We start from the raw sequence: 20,662 nt of genomic DNA, 5'->3' as shown, positions 1-20,662 counted from the left end.
TCCCAGGAAAGATAAACCCAAGGAGGAACACACTGAGACACACAGTAATCAAACTGACAAAAATGAAAGGCAGAGATAAAATATTAAAAGCAACACGGGAAAAATGACAAATAACATACAAGGGAATTCCCATCAGGCTATCAGCTGATTTCTCAACAGAAACTCTACAAGCCAGAAGGGAATGGCATGACATATTTAAAGTGATGAAAGGGAAGACTCTACAACCAAGAATACTCTACCCAGCAAGACTCTCCTTCAGATTTGATGGAGAAATCAAAAGCTTTCCAGACAAGCAAAAATTAAGAGAATTCAGCACCACCAAACCAGTTTTACAACAAATGCTAAAGGAACTTCTCTAGGCAGAAAACAAGAGAATGAAAAGCCCTACCTAAAGAAAATAAACCCAAAACAATTAAGAAAATGGTAGTAGGATCATACATATAGATAATTACATTAAATGTAAATGGATTAAATGCACCAACCAAAAGACAGATGAAAACATGTGCATGTACGCACTTCCACTTACCATGTAACTCTGCCTGACCCCTCAAATTGTATGTAATTATTTTATATTGTTAGGTTAATCACATTCCCATTATGGCTTGCGATTGTAATTGTCTTTTTTGTCTGGCTATTGACTGTGAAAATTGATAAACAACTTTTACTATTGTGATTATGTAACTATTACTGACTTAATAGCATTGTATCATGATTGGTCAAAAGAAAAATTATTGAATTTTATCTCTCCAAAACAACCATTTAAGAGAAAAACTTGCAATCACTTTTTAAAATCTAGATGCATATCAGAATTACCTTGGAATTTTTTGAAAAATACAAATGCCCCAATATTGCTTTTCTTTTTTTATTTTTTGCCAGAGCTCCAGATAGATTTCTAATGAGCAGTCTTGTTTAAAAACAACTGGACTATATGAAGATCTTTTACTATCTAGTTTGTTTCACCTTTTCTATTTCATATTCAGTGCTCCCATTTCATTTAGTTTATGTTTTCTAATTTCTCCATCTCTCTTTTTTTTTAATGTTCTTTCTCAAGCCTTTATCAAGCATAGTAAAAAAAAAAAACTCTTGTATACATATATATAAATGATATGTATAATATATTTTAGAAAACATGAATTTTTGCCTAACTAAAAAATTTATGACATTTTGATTCTACTTGTTTGAGTTAGTATGAATAGAATGCTAGATTTCTAGTTTTAAAAAACAGATATGCAAAAAAATAAAAAACAGATATGCAACAAGCAAGAAAGTTGTACCATATAGCACAGGTAACTATAATCAATATCCTGTAATAACTTATAATGGAAAATAATTTTAAAAATAACATATGTATATATGTATAACTGAACCACACACACAAAAAAGAATTCTACTTTTTGAAATTTAGTAATGTTTATCTTTTTGCCAGTTTTTTTTAAATGTCCTATGGACATCTAATAACAGCATATGAGACACAAAATTTTAAATATATTTCTGTAGGATATGATTAATATAAATTAAATCTATTATGTTTAAATTATTAATGAGACCATTCAAGATGCTCCTATTCTTTTTTCTTCACTTGATAAAATATTCTCTGAGAAATGTTAATATGTCTCACTATGATTATATATTACTTTCTTCTGATTTTTGCTTTATGTATCTTTGTTTCTTTGTTGTTAAGGTATCTAATGGTTTATGATGTCCATCTTCTTTGTGAATTGTACCTTTTATCATTAAAAATATTCATCTTTGTTTCATTTAAAATAAATAAACTAATTTAAATAAGAAGAAATGATAGAATTTTTACAAAAACTGAAGTTTTACTTATATTACATCATATATCAACTTTCTTAAGACTTCAGTAACAAATGTTTTTATTTCATTTTCTGGAAGATTTTTTTTTAGCATATTCCATTACAGCATAATATCTGAAATTCAAAGTTATTTTTATGCTCTGTCTGTATTTAATTGGTGGGTTTCAGTTCCCCACATGGAAATTTCATTTTGTGTCAGGACTTTGGAATTGGAGGTTTTGCTACTTCAAAATATAGCACTTCCTTTGGGAGTTGGGGCCATTATAATAAAACCAAGTGGGATACAAGTTGCTTTCCAGAAAAACCAAAGCATGTAAGAATGCATATTTTTTACTTTCAGAATTTTACTCCCATGAAATCAACACATGTCTAGTAAATTAGACATGTTAATTAGCAAGTTTTTATTGAGGACAAATTTGATTTTTAAAAAGGCTATATATTTGAGGGGGCTTCCCTGGTGATTCTTCTGGTGTTCTGCTGGACTTCTCTGGTGGCTTAGAGGGTAAAGCATCTGCCTGCAATGCAGGAGACTCGGGTTCAATCCCTGGGTTGGGAAGATCCCCTGGAGAAGGAAATGGCAACCCACTCCAGTACTCTTGCCTGGAAAATCCATGGATGGAGGAGCCTGGTAGGCTACAGTCCATGGGGCTGCAAAGAGTCAGACATGACTGAGCAACTTCACTTTCACTTTCTTTCCCTGGTGATTCAGTGGTAAAGAATCCACCTACCAATGCAAGAGACACGGGCTCGATTCTTGGGTTGAAAAGATCCGCTGGAGAAGGAATGGCAACCCATTCCAATATTCTTGCCTGGGAAATTCCATGGACAGAGGAGCCTGGCGGACTAGAGTCCATAGGGTTGCAAAGAGCTGGATGTGAATGAGTTACTGAGCCCCGCCCCACACACATATCCACAATACTATTCACGAATCCATAGACCCCTGTTTGGGAAATTCACATAGATAGAATATCTATTAAGTTTAACAACATATCTATCTATTGAAATTAAACAAAATATAACAATACAATTCTTAATAACATAAGTGGTAAGAAAACTATGGATATGGACAACATGATTAGGAAAATGAAAATCTTCTGGGTGAACTGTTGGGAATGTTTTGAGAAGAACTGGGAAAAATTTAGTTCACTTTGAGAAGAATTACTTATTTTTAAAAATTTCATTGTTAAAGAAGGCTCTCAGGTGGTTTTTAAGGGGGGGAAATGTTCTTTCCATTGACTCTTTGTCAGAAATATTATAGGTTCCCCCGTGAACTACGTGTTTTCTGAAATACCGCTTTGCAAATGCCACTCTATTCATAACCGGAAGCTCAGCGTGTTCCTTAGAGCCGAATTCCAGTTGGCAAGGCTTCAAGTTTTTCTAATTCCTCACCAATAGAAGTTTGTTTTTAAATTCTCATTAGGCCACAGCAGGTCTTTGAGGCCACAGGTTAAAACTCATTAAGGTTCTGGAACACAAATGCTTAGTTTCTTGTTTTTTTAATTGCCAATCTCAACTTCTTTATGGCAGGTTACCTGGAGCTCAAATTTTATTTCCGGAATGGTCCTTTGAGTCACCAAACCCTGGGACATCCCTGAGCAAGAAATGCTATCGCGTAAAGAACAAGCAAATTTAATACGACAAATAACTTGTGCAGCCTAGCATAAAAAATCTGCATAGGTGTATGCATGTATTTAAATGCATATAGCTACATCTATTTATAAAATGCTGAAGCCAACATCAAGTTAACCTGCAACAACAAGTTGGGAAATTAACTCTTGACAGGATTTATGCTGATTGGTGATTTGGATTCGGCACTTACACTTGTAGTTCATAACTTATTTACCCTTTCATGCTAAACAGGGCAGAAACTGCTTTTACTTCTTCAACTTTCCAGACCTGTTTCCGCCAACTGTCTGGAAAGTTTATATAGTAATTTTTCCTTAAAAAATTTTTATAGTTCAATTACATTCTGAATGCCAATGATTCTAATATGTAGAACAAACACAGACATCCTTGCTTCACGGCCCCAGCCTTTCTCTTTTCATGGATAACCCTGTGAATAGATGTAAGTGTGCCAGTCCCTTTTCTTGTACTTCATGTTTATAAATGTCTTTCTGTTTTTCCTCATCAACAGTATTGTACTGCATCTGTTTTTCAGAGGCATACATGTTCACTTAGCAGCATGAGTAGGGAACATTTCCATGTTACTAACTTATATTTATTTCACTATTTTAATGGAAATAAATACTCAGTTGGATGGATATTCCATAGTTCTGAGGGGCATTAAAGTTGTGTCCATTATTCCATTATGTACAATTCCACAATAAACATCCCTGACTGTATAACTTTACGCATGGCGGGTAGCCTGGGCTGGCTTCATGGATGGGCAATGTTTGCACAAGGCTGTGTGCTCAGAAGAGGGCCCTGTCTGGTTTAATGTTTTGTTGTTAATGACTTGAAATTCTTGATTATTTTTGAACAAGGGTCCTGCATTTTCCTTTTGCACTGAGCCCTACAATTTAAATAGCCAGTGAGATGGTGGTCTTTTTGAAAGATTAGAATAAAATTTCTGGGTCAAGGTGTGTGTATGTATTATATTTTGTTAGGTCCTCTCCAACTGCCCTCTCCTCTAATACTGCACTAACAGAATGTGAGATAGTTCCTGCTCACAAGACAACTTTTTTTGGCCAATACAATGCACACACACACAAAAACATTTCATTGGTGGTTAGCATTTCATTTGTTTTGTTAATATTTCAATGTTATTTAGTCTGTTTTCCCCGAATAGTGGAGTTGAGATCATAATAGGGTTGGATGAATAGTTTTTGACCCTATTGTTTGACTTTTTCTTCTACCTTTCAAGTATTTTTCACCTTGTGATGCTTGTTGAAGAGGACACCAACTCCCCTGGGAGGAACTGGAAATTCCAGCCAGCTGTGAGTACAGACCTGTGGGAGGTAGTCCTGGAGGAAGGTTATATGGGCACTGGTTACTGAGATCAGACCTGCTTTTGTGTCCATTTTCATTGTAACCCTGGACAAGGCCCCTCATTTTTCTGAGCCTCAGTTTTCTCATCTACCAAATAGGAATAATTGTAATCCAGACCTCACATGGCTGTTGGATTAAATGAAATAACTTATACATGGGCCATTCTGACTAGTGTTAGGTGTTACCTCACCGTAGTTTTGATTTGCATTTCTCTAATGATGAGTGGAGGAAATGGCAACCCACTCCAGTACTTGCCTGGAGAATCCCATGGACAGAGGAGCCTGGTAGGCTACAGTCCACAGGGTTGCAAAGAGTCAGACATGACCGAGTGACTTCACTTCACTTTCACTTAATGATGAGTGATGTTGAGCATCTTTTCATGTGTTTGTTGGCTATGATGTATGTCTTCTTTGGAGAAATGTCTGTTTAGGTCTTCTGTTCATTTTTGACTGGGTTGTTTGTTTTTCTGGTATTGAGTTCCACGAACTGTGTGTATATTTTGGAGATATATAATGGAATATTACTCAGCCACAAAAAGGAATGCATTTGAGTCAGTTCTAGTGAGGTAGATGAACCTAGATCCTCTTATACCGAGTGAAGTAAGTCAGAACAAGAAAAACAAATATCATATAGTAATGCATATATATGGAATCTAGAAAAATAGTACCGATGAACTTATTTTCAGGGCAAGAATACAGGTGCAGACATAGAGAACAGACTTGGGGACTCAGTGTGGGAAGGAGAGAGTGGGATGAACTGAGAGAGTAGCACTGAAATATACATTAGCACATATAAAGCAGATAGCCAATGGGAAGCTGCTGTGTGACACCGGAGCTAACTTGGTACCCTGTGACAACCGAGAGGGGTGGGATGGGGTAGCGGGGGGGAGGGCAGTTCAAGAGGGAGGGGACATATGTATACTTATGACTGATACACACTGTTGTGTGGCAGAAACCAACACAACATTGCAAAGCATTTATCCTCCAATTAAAAATAAATTAAAAAATTGTACATGGGGCTGGCTCTTTCTTAAGGCCCATAGGCATAAGCAATCTTTCTCTTCTACTCACTCTCAAAACAGCTAAAATTCTTACCACCTCTAGAAAATACAGGGAAAAGCAAATGCACATTCATCTCAGAAATAAACAAAATCTCATTTTTACCTGTGATGACATTTATAGATACTGGAAAGTTTTCATATACCTCCTAGATGAAGGTTATAACCCAACAAGTCTTTTTTAAGAAGGGCTGGAGGGGTGGGGGACCCAGGAACATGCATTTTGATAAGCATTTCAGGGGATTCTAATGCAGGTGGCTGATGCAACACACTTGGGAAATGCTGTCCTGGGAGCTGAATTTAAACTAATGTTTCTGATGCTGTTTAATTAAAAGACAGTAATAAAAATAAGTAATTGCTTTAGAGCTGCTCAAGTTTGCCTTTCCAGGTAAATGCACAGATCTTCGTGCCTCTCCTCACCACCTGTCTTCTTCCCGTCCCTATAATACTTATACTCTAGATATTCCAGATCTTACACATTCATACTTTTGCTCACACTGTTTTCTTTCCCCGGAATGTAAGCTCCTACTCATGCCTTAAGGCCCTACTGAAAAACCTCGTTCCCTCTGGGGGTGTCTATCGCCACACTCCGGTGGAATCCCGGGCTTCCCTCTTTGTGTCTTCATGGCACACTTGTCCTCTGAATGAGTCTTTGTTTATATGACTATTGTTTCAGGGTTAAGCTGTGGCCTCCTTAAGGCCAGAGACCACAGCTTGTTCATTTTTGTATTTTCAGCGTCTGATGCAGATGACTCCCACTGATATGCCATCTTTCTTCAACTGTGTGTATGCATCTATTTCCCACTTCCACAACTGGAGTCCTGGAATCTCCTCCACATGCTCTGATCATTCCTTTCATGGTTTCTCATTCTCTGATGAACGCTTATATGCAGACAAGCTTCTTCCTACCAAAGGGATTTTGCACCTGCCATTCCTTTTGCCAAGAAAGTTCTGCCTGTAGATCTTCATGCAGCTTATTTTCTTCTCTTATTCAGAATAATTCAGTCTCTGTTCAGACTGTCCTCGAGAAGAAAGTTACTGACCACCCATTCCAAACCCATCACCAACCCATAGGTCACTCTGTTATCTTGGCCTGATTAACTTACTATATTTACTGGTACTCCTCATCATCTGAAAATCTCCTGGGTGTATATGCACTTCTTTACAGTCTGACTTAGACATGGTATTGCCATGGTGGTGCCAGTGGTAAAGAACCCGCCTGCCTATGCAGGAGACACAAGAGTCGTGGGTTTGATCCCTGGGTTGGGAAGATCCCCTGGAGTAGGAAATGGCAGTGCACTCCAGCATTCTTGCCTGGAAAATTCCATGGGCAGAGGAGCCTGGCGACGGGGTCACAGAAAGTCAGACATGACCAAGCATGCATGCACGCAAAATAGAGAAGAGCTCTATTCATTTTTGCAAACTTGGCATGAAAAAAATACCTGGCATAGACAGCGGACATTTGCATTTTATTGAATCAGTAATGCTTGCCTTTTTATGGACTGAAAGCCAAGGAGTGGTCAACTCTCCAGAAGAGTTGTTACAGACACTGTTGGTGCCCAGCCAGCCTTCCCTTAATGACAACCCACTCCTCTAACTTCCATTAGTGTTGGCAGTTAAAGCTGCCTCTTCTCTAAAGACTGGGAGTGCCCTGAACAGGGGATTATGCATCTCTTTTCTTGGGGCTGACGGTAGTCAATGACTGATGGGTATGGATGTACAAAAGGACAGCACTTGCTTCTAGACAGGGAGACCTATGCAGTGTGATTTATGCACCACAGCCTCTTATGGAAGAGGACAAATGTAGGGTTTCCAGAGATTATGTCTTCACTCAGTTCCTTTTCTTCCCTTCCATTATTCTCTTCTTCCTTTTCTTACAGATTTATCTTGAGAGCTCATCCTCAATAAATCACTGGTATCTGTCTCCCTGTCTCAGGCTCTGCTCCTAGTGAGTCCATTCCATGACAGTGGTGTTCCCTGGAGGAATATAAGACCAAAAATCTATATCTCTATTCCTAAGGGGGCAGGAAAATAAAGAGCTAGTCACAGATACATCAGGAAGACAAACCTGAGGTGAAACAATAATAGATTTAGGATTGGATACTATTCATGTCCCGCTGACCAAATTCCCTACCCAAAGTGAAATAATGCAAATCTGATTCCTAGTTTTTTACTCTGGCCTCCAGTATCAATTACCAGACTGATTCAATAAAAACTATATGTTGGGCATTGATTTCAGTGATGAGTTTTCAATGGTGAATAAGACCAACAGTCTAGGCTCTGGGGCCAGAGAGCCTTCACTCAAGCACATCCCAGCAATGACTCTAGACATGTCAGTGAGCTTCCTGATCCTCATTTTCTCACATGAAAAGTATATCAATACCTGCTTTATGGGGTTAATATGGGGATTCAACCACTCAGCATGGCATTTAATAAGTTACAACTTGGTTCTAGCAATTAGAGCTAGCATAAAAGACTCTCTCCAAAAGTGATTCATGTGTTGGTATGGGAATCCCTTGATTCCTAACAAATTTAGAAATCAAATTTGATCAGGGGACAGAACATCTGCGAACTCTTTGAGCTGTAACATGAGCTATCAATAGATTAAATTTAATACAGCTAGATATATAAATTTATGCAAAAGCAGATATCATCTCACTCTCATTATAATGATGATGGTATCAGCTTTCAACATTTAAAGAAAATTTACAACAGGAAAATAATTCAGGTTAAAACGTAATTATCTGTTTCTTCTGAAAATTTGAGAAAAACAAAACAACCACCTTATATTTTATGTTAGTGGTGTCCCCAGAAAATACTGAGTTCCCGAGGGAGGCTCACTTGGGAGCCTCTGATTTGAGGTCTCTCCTGGCTGTGGTCTACAAAGTAAATAGCTGGAGGCTTTTTCTTTTATTTCTTTCTGCAATGGAAACTAAGGACAGGGATTACATCTTTAGCTCAGATGAATTTTATTTTTCGTATTAGCTAAGTCCCTGAAACGTTGCTGAGAATCAATGCTTTGCCAGTCAATTTCTGTTTTAATTGTGTGAGAAAGTTAGTATTTAAAGAAAATAAAAACGCTTTGTCGAAGCTTACATAAATCAAAGTTCATTTTTGTTTTCAGTGAGAACAACCTTTTGCCACTCCTTTCTTCCTGAATTATGGTCTGTCCTGTGTGGATTATATAAATGTGTGCCCCAGAGATGATCCAGCTGGAATATGCCCGCTTGTCACAAGGCAGTTTGACCCAAAAACTGGGTGGCAAGGATGGGACCTACTGGCTCCAGGTGTATGCGCTGCAGAAGGAAGGAACAACACCCTAGTTTGCTTTTTCCCTACACAGTTCCACAGAAACTTAAGATTTTCCTTAAGGAAGAGGGTTTGAAATAGGATTTTTCTGCTCTCAGAAAACAGAACACTCGGTTAAGATTCAACACCTTTCTCACGTGTCCTCATTTCCAGACTCTGGAAATGTTAATATGGGGATTAACTTTAAGAGTTCTGTCCTAACTGGGGAGACACACTTTCCTTTTCCTCAGAGGTCTGTTTTACACACTGTGCCTGCCAGAGGCTTATTGTACTAGTCAGTTACTTTGGACACAACGGCGGTGTTGCAGTCTCAAGGAGAAGCCTGAGCCTTTAGCACCGACAAGGCAGCTGCCTACACACTTGCATCCTTCCCTGGAGAAGGGTGGAACGCAGCTGGTCTCTGGTGTTCTCTGATCTGTGTTTCTCTGAGGGCTCCTGTCTGAGGGAACAGCTGCTCTCCTGTCCTCCGGGACTTTGTGCACAAATAAAAGCTGAGTAGTTACGGGATGACGACTGTGGCAATAACCAGAGCTGATGAGTTCTTTAACTCAAGAGGCCAAAGGAGGTTCTTTGAGTTGGAATAAATACCTAAAACTTTTAGCAGGTTCTGCTGCCTTTGGTCCTGCCTATTACAACATCATTGAAATGAAAAACTAGATTTCCATTTCCTTTTGGGAAAATTAGAGCCTGGGGATCCCACTTGATGATTTCCTTCCTCGTCCCCCACCCCTCCCCACAAAGAAGCCTTGAGTTTAGGGGCTTGAGTTCCTAGGAATGAACTTCCTCTCTGTTCATTCAATGTAAGAAAAGGTATCTTTCACATCTGCCTTCCCTTCCTTCCCACCTAGGCTCTAAGTTGTTTGAGGACAGGAGTAAAAACCTGCCTTTTAATTTATGTATCTATGTCTAAACCTTAGTGGGTTGCTTTGGAAAGAACAGATGCTCATTCCTTATTGTTGAATGAACTTATGAAGGAAGGAAGCAAAAAATAAAGGAAGGAAAGGAGGGAGAAAAGGAAGGAAGGAGGTTGTGGGGAGGAAGATCAGTTTTTTAGTAACTACCACATGCATAGCTCTGAAAACAGAAAAATAAAATAAAAATAAAATTGCTTTATAGATCATTATGAAGGATTACTATATTTCTGATTCATCTTCTAAATGTACATCCATCTACCCATAGAGTACCCTTTTGAAGAAGATTTTTTTCTCTTATCCCCATTTTATAGATAAGCAAGCTGAGGCCCGAGCCAGAATACTTTAGAGTTAGGGCAGAACACTGACCACTCAATTTCAAAGCTTCAACCTTAAATGTTATTATTAGAATTTTAGTATACATTCTTTGCTTGATGTTTAACAATTTTTATTTTTGAGAATCGGAAATTAACAAAATTGTAGACATAAATTTAGAGAAATATCAACAAAAACACTAAGAAAAAATGGTCTATACACCACAATTAAAAGCCCAAAATTGTCAGATTGGATAAATTAGCAAGCCCCGATATGTGATGCTAATACAAAATTCAATTTAAATAAAAAGAGACAACTAGGTTAAAATTATAAGGCTTGAAAAATATATACAACATTTATACTACAAAATATGTAGTGACCATCTTTAAATGAGACAAAGTATTGTTGTTGTTGTTGTTGTTCTTTAGTTACTAAGTTGTGTTTGACTCCTTTGCGACCCCAGGGACTGTAGCCCACCAGGCTCCTCTGTCCATGGGATTTCCCAGGCAAGAATAATGGAGTGGGTTGTCATTTCCTTCTCCAGGGGATCTTCTTGACCCAGAGACTGAACCTGTGTCTCCTGCAATGGCAGGCGGGTTCTTTACTGCTGAGCCATCAGGGAAGCCCTGAGACAAAGTATATTTTTGAACAAATATATTACCCTGGATAAAGATGTTTCATAATGGTAAAGGTGTTAGTTCATCAAGAGAATATAGTAATCCTAAAATTTTATGTGCCTAATAAAAAACTACAGAAGACATTAAGCAAAAACAAATATAAGTGAAAGGAGAAGTATACAAATTCACAATTGTTTTCTTAAATTTTTAACTTCCTTTCTTAGAAATTGTTAGGGCAACTAGACTGAAAATCAGTAAGTATATGGGAAACTTGAACAAAATGGTGGACTCAAACTAGACCTAATTTACACTTATAAAGTGCTCAAAGAGTTGGACACAACTTAGGGACTAAGCAACAACAACAATAATCCAATAACAGAAGGACATAAACTTTTCAAGTACACATGGAACGTTTACTAAGATGGTAAAATTTTGGCCTTTGAAACAAGTCTCAATGAATTAAAAAGATTCAAAACATACAAAGATCACAATAGAGCTTAAATTAGAAAGTAATATCAGAATGATCTCTAGGAAGTCCTCAATATCTGGAAGCTAACATACTTTCAAATAAACTATGCATCAAATTAAAAAATCAAAAGGGAATTGAAATACCATTTCATTTCTGTACTGCATGAAAATATAAACAACATGTCATAATGTGTGGCATGCAGCTACAGCAGTATTGAAAGAGAATTTTATAGCACTAAATGTTAGTATTAGAGGGAAAAATATGTCTCAACTCAGTTACCTCAGCTTCTACCTCAAGGAAGCAGAAAAAAAGAGCAAGTTAGACCAAAGCAAGCAAAATGAAGGAGAAAAAGAAGATAAGAATGGAGAGTAATGAAAAAAATCAGAAAAACAAAAGAGAAAATCAATTAAACCAAAACCTAGAGTTTTGTGATCATTATAATTAATAAACTAGTGCTCACGCTGGTCAAGGAAAAAAAGAGACAGAGAGACAGAAGGTATATAAATTATCACTGTCAGGAATGAAAGAAGTGACATCCCCACAGATTGTATAGATATTGATAGGATAACAGGCAAATATTTTGAACAACCTCAAGCCATTAAATTTTGCAAAGTAAACGAAATGGATAGATCCCTTGAAAGACAGTCAAAACTCATTCAAAAGGAACAGATAACCTAGTACCTCTAAATCTATTAGAGAAATTGAAAACTCCAGACTCAGATGGATTCACTGGTAAATTCTACCAAACATTTAAAGGAGGAAATATTAACAATTCTAAAAACCTCTTTCATAAATTTTAACAGGAGAGACTACTTTGCAACTCATTTTATGAGGTCAGTGTTTTCCTGACAACAAAATCAGGCAAATACATTATATGGAAAGAAAGCTAAACGCTAACATCCCTCATGAGCACAGATGCAAAATAATTTTAGTAAATTAAACAATATCAAAAGGAAATTGCATCCTGACCAAGTGGAGTTTATCCTAGGAATGCAAGGTTAGTTGAACATTCTTAAAGCAATCTATATAATTTACTATGTTGAGAGATTGAAAAAGGAAAAACAAACAAACAAAAAAGATGTGATAATCTCAATAGAGAAAAAGCATTTGGCAAAATCCATAATCCATTCTGGATAAAAGCTCTCATCAAACATCAAAGAGAAGAAAATATCCTTAACTTGAAAAAAGACATTTACAAAAAGTATATAGCTACTACAATATTTAGTGGTGGAAGACAATGTTTTCCTCCCAAGATAAAAAACAAAGCAGGAATGTGTGTCTTCATCACTTTTATTCAGCATTGTACTGGAGATTCTAGTTTGTACAATGTGCAATAAAAATTAAATGAAATGCATCTGGGTTGGCAGGGGAGAAGTGAAATTATTTTTATTTGTAGACAACATGATTATTTGTACAGAAAAATCCTACAGATCTACTAAAAACCTGCTAGAACAAATGACTAAGTTTAGTAATTTTCCAAGGTCAATATCCAAACATTAACAGTATTTCTTTATTCTAGCAACACATAATCTGAAAATGGAATTTAAAGTGCCATTTACCATTGCATTAGACATTGCAGTTCTTAGGGAAACTTCTTTAGCTAGGACCCTCTCTCTCTCTCTCTCTCTCTCTCTCTCTCTCTCTGAGTTAGGTATCCTGGAGAGTGAGCTATTTTCAGCACTGCCTTCACCTGTCCCTTGTCCAGGGGGCTCACATTCCTGCTCCGACAACTCCACCAATACTGCGCTCATCAATATTGCCAACAACCTCCATGTGGACCAGTATATTTCCCCACATAAAAATGACTGTTCCATAGTTTTCAAGGCAGAAGCCTGGTGTGCCTCCCTTTGCCTGGCAAAGCCATAGACTATCCTTTTTAACTTCATGACCCTCCCACCCTGCAACCAGTAAATAAATAAATAAAAATTACTGCTCTTTCTTAATCTCTTTATTGACTCTCTTGGTTCTTTTAATACCTCTAGGAAACACTTCTGTAAATTTTGTGGATTACATTCTGGAATGATCTCCACGATTATGATGTTTCCTTTGTTCATTAAGTGTGCACTGATGCTGAAACTGAAGCTCCAATACTTTGACCACCTGATGGAAAGAACTGACTCATTGGAAGAGACCCTGATGCTGGGAAAGATTGAAGGCAGGAGGAGAAGGGGATGACAGAAGATGAGATGGTTGGGTGGCATCACCGACTCCATGGACATGAGTTTGAGCAAGCTCTGGGAGTTGGTGATGGACAGGGAGGCCTGGTGTGCTATAGTCCATGGGGTCACAAAGAGTCAGACACGACTGAGTGACTGTGCACAGATTTAGCCATTTGAATTGTATGCATTGCACTAAAAACACACTTATATTGTGGGGATGATATGCCCAAAAAATTCTTGTTCTAGGGGAAATATACGTGCTTCCCATGAATACTGTGCTAACGGCAGCGTGGGGCAGGGGTGGCACTCGACTTTGTGGGAAGAGCATGGGCTAAACATGAAGACAGAAAGTAGCTAAGTGGGTAAAATATTTATCTGGCCTTCTATTTTTGAATAATTTGGCGTCTAATTCATAGTTTTCCTGTCTAATTCTCTTCCTGCTATGATCCAGGATGACAAATGCCTGAATGAATGACTCAAACATCTTGAGTTAATATTCAATGATCTCCCACGGCCACATCCTGAACCTTGCAATCCCTGGAATCTGCTCCTTTGCCTCTAAGCCATAAATTTAGATTTTTCCAGTTTCTGATCACAATTTCCAGTCATGTCAGCCTGCTCAGAGAGTTTCACCCATACCCTCTACCCTTTGACCTCATCTAATTCCCCCAGTCTCTCTAACTTCTCTCTATTTAACTCCTTCTTCTGTCTCTGATACCCTTAAACATTGCCTCCGCCACTCTTTAGACTGACAACATTCTCAGTTTCCTCCACCCTCTGACCTTTGGTGCATCTCTGTGTGCTCAGACTTTCCATTGCCTCCGAACTGATCTGATTTCTGGAGAAGTAAACATCAAGACATTCACACCCAGTAAGCTCACATGCATATGCAGGACATGTGTTTCTAATCTACCCTGCCATGTTACTCTGTGTGTATGGGGTACTGTATGTGCCTGAGCGTGATACATGTGCAGTGTTGGGGCTTCTTACGTTCTCAGTCCAGGCTGTCTTTTTTTCTGGTGTGGAGGTACTTGGAAAAACAGCTTTGTGACTAGAAGAATGTCTGGTTAGCATGACACGTGAACAAGAGTAATGGTCATTGTGACCGAGTTATTTTTACCAAGCAGACGATTTTGTCATCATTTCTCCAGGGCACCCACTTGCCTTAGGGCTGAATGGACACCACAATATTTGCTTCCCTAACCTCATTCCTTTTCCCAGTGTTTCTTAGTCTAGACAGTTGCTTCTTCTTGGACCATTCACGTTTAGAGGTATTTCTAGCCTCATTCAGGATGATGTCAAATCTTGTTGACTCTGGAATCATTTTATCTCTTTAAGGTAACCTCACATATCTCTGTTTTGATCCCTTAACATGTTGATTTTTTATTTTGGTACTTATTTCCAAATTCTAGGGTTCTTCTTACTTACTGACGCATACAAACAAGCACTCACACACACACATTCATGCACACAGAACGTTCACAAATTAGTATACAACTATGTTTATATCCAAAAGGATGAAGGGTTTCACCAACTACATATTTTATGATAGCATACACACAGATGCCATCAACTTAGTTAAATGACACAGTAGTCACCAAAAACCAGTGGCACAAAAGGAAATAGGGGATATTTCAAACTTTTTGACAAGCCGCTCATGCTCAGATGTAGAAGGACAATGTGCACAACCTGGAGGTAACGGCTGCTCCCTGTTCCCTTTTGGTCTCTGAACTGTTTTATGTGCAGCTGCCACTATATATCACACAGCAAACTGGAAGCCAAGTCTGTTGAAAATGAATGTCTGAAGAATGTAGGTAAAGCTGGGGACAAGGACCTCTCTACCTTAGAAACTTGCATGTAGAGAAAAAAAAAAATCAGAGACTTCCTGGATTCCTGGTTCACATGAGGTTTTGAGGATCAATTCAAACATTTGCTGAGAACCAAGTAGGTGAAAAGTGCTGAGGCAGATACTGAAGGAGAGGCTCATATAAGTACAACTTGGTCACTGACAGGAAAAAAGAAGTGCTCACAAAGCAGTAGCTGATGAGTAAATACTTCAGAAAAAAATCCATATCATAAATATATCATATATATTCTATATAGACACTATAATCCTAGAAGCAGCAGATCTATGTTTGTCGATTGACTGATTGACAGTGGACTCTAGTCAGTTTTTAAGGATCTGATCTCACAATCTTCTCCTTTATAACTACTAAGAAAACTTTAAGTCATCTGTCTACAGTCTGCACAGATATGATCTCACTTTAGGTTTTTGGTGAAATTATGTTACCTGATCCAACCCTAAGTGCATAAGCTCTAACACAGAAACTTTAGGCAGCAGGAGAAGGGATGAGCTCCACCCTCCCCCAGGACGCTGTGCTGTGCTGTGCTTAGTCGCTCGGTCGTGTCGTGTCTGACGCTTTGTGACCCCACGGACTGTAGCCCTCCAAGTTCCTCTGTCCATGGAATTCTCCAGGCAAGAATCCTGGAGTGGGTTGCCATTTCCTCCTCCAGGGGATCTTCCCAACCCAGGGATCAAACCCAGGTCTCCCACATTGCAGGCGGTCTTTTTACCATCTGAGCCACCAGGGAAGTCAGACCCCAAGAAGGAGTAGAGCCATTAATAATGTGCATCCTACAACCACTTACAAAGGAATATAGATTGTTTTCCTTCAACCCCACAGCCCTGATTTAAGAACAGTATGAAAAGTGAGGGGATGAGTCATTCCAGGGAGAATAATAACACAGGATAGGCAAAGATAATATATTCTTCAAGTACCCTGAAGCTTAGGACATTTGAATCCCTGTCAGAAATGGCCATATGAATTAGACACTAGTCTATTGCCTATTGCATGAAATCTATTTATTTATCTATCTAAATCTATCATCTAACAAAGTAAAGTTTCTGTACTATTATAGAGGGTAGAGTTAGCTATAATTTATCTTTTCTTTCAGAAATTCCATCCTAACTTGACTTTTATTCAGTTCCTATTATTTCCTGAGAATGCTGCTGAGACGCATGACATGACAGTCAGTCCAATCTTCTGCTCTTCATTTGTTCACTCATTCACTCATTCATACAGAGCTGTTCAGGTTCAGGGGACAATGATATGAAAGACATAGTCTTTACTCCCCAGTAGGTCTTAGAGTAGTGAGTTGGACAGATAAATGAATAAATGACTCAAGGGCAATTATGCAAATAATGAGATAAGATGGTAAGAGTTTAAAGGAGGGTCAGCTGAGCTAGAACCACAAGTGTCAGAGATGGGAAGACCTACCAGAGAAGATGGCACCTGAGGTGTGTTCGGAGGGAGGAAAAGAGCCAAAGACATATCCTTGAGAGGAAGGATATCATATGCAAGATCCTGTGTGACAAATATGTTTTTGAATCTTTGAAACATGAAAGGCAAATTGGGGACTGTGAAGAGGTGAGGTTTGAGAAGAAAGGTAGGGATCAGATGAGGATTGTCTTGTAATCTGATAAAGTGAACCAAATCCCATAGAGGGAAATAGAAGGCTAAGTATGATCAGAGCTGCATTTGGAAGGACCCATCGGGCAGCAGGAAGCTGAACTGATTGGGGAGTAATGAGAGGGAGGCACAGAGATGAGTTAGGAAGCTGTTAACAACATCAGGGAGGAAAGATGAAGGCCTGAATGCAGGTAGCAATGATGGAAAGGAAGGCAACACCCTGAGGGATGTTGAAGAGAATGAAATGGAAATGGGAGTAATAAAGAATCACTGGTTTAATGGAAGAAATGTTCTTTTCCCCCCATTTAATGCCTAGTATAAGTCTTTACATACAGTAGGTGCTCAAAATCTATGAAACGTGGGAAAACATTCTTGATGTGCATGTCACCTAGATGCCTATGTAATTCTTCTAAGGATTGTTGACGATGTTATTACCCAGTTTTTTGGATGAGGAAGGTGAAGCTTAAGAGAGTAAATAGCTTTCCCAAAGTCACATAACCATACTGCCTTGTAAGCCATTAAATTCCATTACTGTATGCAGAACTTTCAAGTAGTAGTAGTGATAACAATTGTACACACCAAAGAGAAAACTTTGAGCAAAAGGTATAGCAGTTTGACAAAGGAAAACAAATGGCAAATTAATAAGAAAAAATGTTCAGTCTCACTATTCAAAGTAGTACAAATTTAAAGTATTATAGTAGTGCATGTTCACAAGAGAGCAAATTCAAGGAAAAGGATGTATGATGTCTTCTTTAAAATTTATCAAGTGGGTAAGTATTTTTTTTAAAAAATGATACATGCAATACTTAAAACCTGGAAAACATATATATATTTGGGAGGTAATACACTTTTAAATAGATTTTTAAATAATTGTATTAATTTATTTAATTTTTACTGTGCAGGGTCTTCATTGCGTGCGGGCTTTCATCTCTAGTTGTGGTGAGCGGGGGCTACTCTCTAGTTGTGGTACACAGGCTTCTCATTGCAGTGGCTTCTTTCGTTGCAGGGCACAGGCTCTAGGGCATGTGGAGTTTATTAGTTGAGGATCTTGGGCTCTAGCCACAGGCTTAATACCTGTGGCATCTGGGATTAGCTGCCTCAAGGCATGTGGGATCTTCCTGGGCCAGGGATCGAACCTGTGTGCCTTGCATTGGCAGGTGGATTCTTTACCACTGAGCCACCAGGGAAGTCCTGGTAATACACTTATATTAAAGACAAATTATAAAGTATAACAAATACATTGAATGGTTTATGAATCAAAGGTACATCGCTTGATGTGCTTTCATAAGCAAAATATATTGTTGAATACTGACAGCATTCCAGAAGCTTCCCACTCACCATCATCTTCCTAACCAAACGTCACCTCTCTCTTTACTTTAACATCATAAATTTATTTTGCCTATTTGTGCATTTCGTATAAATGAAATAGTTTGGTCTTGCTTCCTTTATTCAAGGTTATGTTTATGAAATTTATCCACAGTGCGGTTATGTGGCAGTACTTTGTTTCACTGTTGTTGCTGCATAGCATTTATAGGGACATATCATGATTGGTATATTGTTATTCTACTGTTACCTAACAGAAGCAGAAGATATTAAGAAGAGGTGGCAAGAATACACAGAAGAACTATACAAAAAAGATCTTCATGACCCAGATAATCACGATGGTGTGATCACTCACCTAGAGCCAGACATCCTGGAATGTGAAGTCAAGTGGGCCTTAGGAAGCATCACTACGAACAAAGCTAGTGGAGGTGATGGAATTCCAGTTGAGCTATTTCAAATCCTAAAAGATGATGCAGTGAAAGTGCTGCACTCAATATGCCAGCAAATTTGGAAAACTCAGCAGTGGCCACAGGACTGGAAAAGGTCAGTTTTCATTCCAATCCCAAAGAAAGGCAATGCCAAAGAATGTTCAAACTACCTCACAATTGCACTCATCTCACACACTTTGCTCGCATAGCTTTGCTATGCTCAAAATTCTCCAAGCCAGGCTTCAACAATACGTGAACTGTGAACTTCCAGATGTTCAAGCTGGTTTTAGAAAAGGCAGAGGAACCAGAGATCAATTTGCCAACATCCGCTGGATCATTGAAAAAGCAACAGAGTTCCAGAAAAACATCTACTTTTGCTTTATTGACTTGCTAAAGACTTTGACTGTGTGGATCACAACAAACTGTAGAAAATTCTGAAAGAGATGGGAATATCAGACCACCTGACCTGCCTCCAGCGAAATCTGTATACAGGTCAGGAAGCAACAGTTAGAGCTGGACATGGAATAATAGACTGGCTCCAAATGGCAAAAGGAGTACTTCAAGGCTGTATATTGTCACCCTGCTTATTTAACTTACATGCAGTGTACATCATGAGAAACGCTGGGCTGGATGAAGCAAAGCTGGAATCAAGATTGCCGGGAGAAATATCAATAACCTCAGATATGAAGATGACACCACCCTTATGGCATAAAGTGAAGAACTAAAGAGCCTCTTGATGAAAGTGAAAGAGCAAAGTGAAAAAGTTGACTTAAGGCTCAACATTCGGAAAACAAACATCATGGCATCCAGTCCCATCACTTAATGGCAAAAAGATGGATAAACAGTGGAAACAATGGCTGACTTCATTTTTGAGGGCTCCAAAATCACTGCAGATGGTGACTGTAAGCCATGAAATTAAAAGACACTCCTTCAAAAAAAAAAAAAAAAAGACACTCCTTCAAAGAAAAGTTATGACCAACCAAGACAGCATATTAAAAAGCAGAGACATTACTTTGCCAACAAAAGTCTGTCTAGTCAAGGCTATGGTTTTTCCAGTAGTCATGTATGGATGTGAGAGTTGGACTATAAAGAAAGCTGAGGGCTGAAGAATTGATACTTTTGAACTGTGGTGTTGGAGAAGACTCTTGAGAGTCTCAAGGAGATCCAACCAGTCCATCCTAAAGGAGAGCAGTCCTAGGTGTTCATTGGAAGGACTGATGCTGAAGCTGAAACTCCAATACTTTGGCCACCTGATGTGAAGAGCTGACTCATTTGAAAAGACCCTGATGCTGGGCAAGATTGAGGACAGGAGGAGAAGGGGATGACAGAGGATGAGATGGTTGAATGGCATCACCGACTCGATGGACATGGGTTTGGTGAACTCTGGGAATTGGTGATGGACAGGGAGGCCTGGAGTGCTGCGGTTCATGGGGTTGCAAAGAGTCGGACACGACTGAGCGACTGAACTGAACTGAGCTGATCTGAACTATGGAGAACAGTGTGGAGATTTCTTAAAAAACTGGAAATAGAACTGCCATACGACCCAGCAATCCCACTGCTGGGCATACACATTGAAGAAACCAGAACTGAAAGAGACACATGTACCCCAATGTTCATTGTAGCACTGTTTACAATAGCTAGGACCTGGAAACATAGATGTCCATCAGCAGATGAATGGATAAGAAAGCTGTGGTACATATATACAATGGAATATTACTCAGCTATTAAAAGAACACATTTGAGTCAGTTCTAATGAGGTGGATGAAACTGGAGCCTATGATTCAGAGTGAAGTAAGTCAGAA

This window comes from Cervus elaphus, chromosome 24 (assembly GCF_910594005.1).
Source record: "Cervus elaphus chromosome 24, mCerEla1.1, whole genome shotgun sequence".
In the NCBI taxonomy this organism is placed as follows: domain Eukaryota; kingdom Metazoa; phylum Chordata; class Mammalia; order Artiodactyla; family Cervidae; genus Cervus; species Cervus elaphus.
The sequence above is the reverse complement of the archived record's forward strand: the minus strand, read 5'-3'. Positions refer to the sequence as shown.